Consider the following 4,026-nt stretch of genomic DNA (forward strand, 5'->3'; position numbering starts at 1 on the left):
ATATATATATATGCTTTGTGGATATATAGTCTCTGTTGACAGAGGTTTCTGTCCTACCTGGTCCTGCTGCCTTTCAGTCCCAAAGAGACACACAGAGGCTTCCATTAATTATAAACTGGTTGGCTATTAGGTCAGTTTCTTATTAACTCTTATAACATCTTAAATTAGCCCCTAATTCTTTTCTGTTTAGGCCAACATGGCTTGGTACCTTTTATTAGTGATGTAATCTCATCTTGCTTCTTCTGTGTCTGGTTTTCAACTGTACACTGGCTGCTTCCTCTTCCCAGAATTCTCCTGTTCTCATTAACTGCCTCTACTTCCTGCCTGGTTGCCCTCCCTCTACTTCCTTCCTGGTTGCCCTACCTCTACTTCCTGCCTGGTTGCCGCACTTACACTTCTTGCCTGGCTAATGGCCAACAAGCATTTTATCAAAATAATACAAGTGACAGTGTACAGACCATTGTTTCACAGCACCCCCCCCCATTATTTTTGAAACTAGATCTCTTGGACTTATACATGGGGCAACTTGGCAGGAAGTAGAGGCGGGAAGATAAGAACAGGAGATTTCTGGGAAGAGGAAAGAGTCTGTCTGCAGTCAGCACAGAGGAAGCCAGACACAGAGTAAGCAAGACGAGAATGCCTCACTGTTAAAAGATACCAAGCCACGTGGCTAACACAGACAAGAATTATTATGGGGTTATTTAAAATGTAAGAAAGAGTTAATAAGAAGCCTGAGCTAATAGGCCAACCACTTTATGATTAATATAGCTCTCTGTGTGTTTCTTTGGGGCTGAATGACTGTGGCACTGGGCAGGACAGAAATCCCTGTCAACATGGGGGAAATGACAATCTTATGGAGACCCAAAGAAAATTTAAGATTATAGTCAAATACTGGCTGGAAAATTCTGTGAGGCTTTATCATCTCAGCCAACAGTTTTGAGGCTATTCTGGATGTAGAATTCAGAAGAAACTCCAACAGAGGTCCTCTGAAACATTGGATCATGTGGGCCATCTGCTCCTATCAGAGATTTTTTTAGGGTGTCTTTTTTGGTCAAACCTGATTTTTCTTACCCCAGAATAAATCCACAGCCTCTCATTTCCTGTGGAAATAAAAGCAAAACCTCTTCTCCAAAGTAACATATCTTTTAACTTAAATTTTGAAGTCAAGGCATTTTCAAAATGTATATGTTGGATTAATCCAGCAGCATTTATAATCAAATGTCTTTTAGCAGCTGTTGCTCCTTCCCCTGCCATCAAACACTTCAAAGACAACACAGTAATTTACAGTATCCAGATACTCTGTATATTTTCCATCGTTATGTGGCTTTATTTTAAACTATTTCCTTTATTTTTATTTTTAATTTTTGTTTTTTTGAGACAGGGTTTCTCTGTGTATCTTTGGTTATCCTGGAACTCACTCTGTAGACCAGACTGCCCTTGAATTCATAGAGATACACCTGCCTCTGCTTCCCAAGTGCTGGGATTATAGGTGTGTGCCATTACATCCAACTATACTTTTACGTTTTTATTTTAAGGACTTTATTCTTTTTTTTTTCTCTCCCAAGCCTACATATATTTTAAAACCCACTCTAAACCATTTAGAGTTTTTATTCGTCTTGAATTTGTCTTTACTGTATATCTCTTTTTTTTTCTGACCACATGAGTCTTTAATTTTCTAAGTGATATGGCTATGGCTTTGACAGCTGGCTCCACCCAATTCCTTAGCTTTCTCAGAGTCTAGCTTCATGGTGGAGATACTGGTGTGAGCCCTGTTTATTGCCAGAACTCTATGGAGTTTCAAGGTCCTTGCCACCACCAAGAAGCATCCTGTAGACTATTCATAAACACCATTTAAGTATTTTGTGGGGGGCCCTCTTAAAAGTGCTGCAAGGTTTTTGCAGCTGAAGCTGAGTCAGGAAGCCTCTCTTTAAAAAAAACTCAGTTGCCTCTAACAAACAGAGCTCATCTGAAAAAATGCTGCTACCAAGAAGCCTTGCTTAGCTCTGTTCTTTTGTGTCTAGAATTCCTTCCCAAGCTCTCTCAGCTTTTATGTGAATGTAGTTGGCCACACTGGAACCATTTGTTGACAGTAGATTCTGTCCCGCCTGGTCCCACAGCCATTCAGCTCCAGAGAAACCCACAGAGGCTTACATTTATTACAAACTGGTTATCTGTTCTAATAAGGCCACTTGTTTGATTCCTGGCCTCCCTGAAGCTCAGACCTGAAATAATCACACAGAAACTATATTATTTAAAATACTGCTTGGCCTATTAGCTCTTGCTTCTCATTGGTTAACACTTATATCTTAATTTAAGCTATCTTCATTAATCTGTATATTGCCACGTGGCTGTGTCTTACCAGCTAAAGTTCTGGCATCTGTCTCTGTCTGGGCTACATGGCTTCTCCCTGGCTCTGCCTCCTTTCTCCCAACATTCAGTTTAGTTTTCCCCACCTAGCTGTGTTCTACCCTATCAGGCCAAGCGATTTCCTTTATTAGCCAATGGTATTCACAGAATACAGAGGGGAATCCCACATCAGTTGATCTATTAGCTTAGGCTTTCTTATTAACTAACTCTTACATCTTACATTAACCCATTACCCTTGTCTATGTTAGCCATGTGGCATTCTCATTTTGCTTCCTCTGCATCTAACTAACAACAATAAACTGAGCCTTTCCTTTTCCCAGAATTCTTCTATTCTGGTTGCCCTGCCTATAATTTCTGCCTATCTACTGGCCAATCAGCTTCTTATTAAGTCAACACAAGTGACAAATCTTTACAGAGTACAAGACCATTGTCCCTAAGCATACTCTCCTCTCATTTCTCTTTTAAATATACATGAAATGAAATAGCCAGAGTATTTCAATGTTCCAGTAGGCTGTACCTCTATAACAGCTAGAGAGTTGAGCTTCAGTGGACCCACATCCTTGTCAATATTTGCTATTGTGATTTTTCTTAATTCCTGATTCTAACAGGTATCAGTGGGCTCTCATGGCTTTAAATTTCCTGATGGTAACTGACACTAAATATCTGTTCGTATATACTAGACCTTTTAACTTTTTGTTTAAAGAATACTTTTTTTAAAAAATTTGGATATTATACTTAGCTTCAGCAGGGAACTTGACCTGGGAAAAAGGAACCTCAACTGAAGAACTGATTCTCCCAGACTGGTGTGGCTATGTCTTTGGAGCATTTTCTTTCTTGGTAATTGGGAAAATCCATCCTGTTGTGGGTTGTGCCATCCCTGGGGCTGTGGTCCTGGGCAGTATAAAAAAGCAGGTTGAGCAAGCCATGGAGAGTAAACCTGTAAGTAGCACTCCACCATGGCCTCTGTTTTGCCCCTGCTCCAGGTTCCTGCCCTGAGTTCCTATCCTGATTTCTTTTAATGATGACCTAAAGCTGTAAGATAATATTCCCTTTCTTCCCCAGGCTGGTTTTGGCCATGGTGTTAATCACAGCAGCATGAAGCAGACTATCACAGAAATAATTTATCAATTTTTATGACTCAGTCTTTTTTAACTATGTATTTTATTATTTCATGTATGTGGTTGTTTTGCCTGGATATGTGTCTGTGCACCACATGTATGCAGTGTCCTCAGAGATGAGAATAAGGCATTAGATTGCCTTCAACTAAAGTTTCAGCAACCATGTAGGTGCTGGCAATTGTACCCAGGTCTCCTGAAAGAGTCCCTAGTACTCTTAATTGGTGAGCCATCTCTCCAGCCCCATGGCTCAATCTTTTTATGTCCTATATAAGAAAATTTAGGCTACTTCCAAGTTGTAAGTTTTCCTCAAAAGATTGCTTAGCATTATGTTAGGCCTTCAACATGGTTTTCTTAGCTGTCTCCCACGTGGGTAACCTATATCTAATTTCATTTATTGAACTGCCTTCCCTTCTTCCCTGCATGGCTCCATCAGTTTTACAATTTTTACAAAAACGTTTGTTTGGCCTTTAATTTGAATGACACAAAATTTATAGACAAATGTAGAGAGTATTATGTATACTGGTCCATAGTCATACTCTTC

The sequence above is a fragment of the Microtus ochrogaster genome, chromosome 8, assembly GCF_000317375.1.
Source record: "Microtus ochrogaster isolate Prairie Vole_2 chromosome 8, MicOch1.0, whole genome shotgun sequence".
In the NCBI taxonomy this organism is placed as follows: Eukaryota; Metazoa; Chordata; class Mammalia; order Rodentia; family Cricetidae; genus Microtus; species Microtus ochrogaster.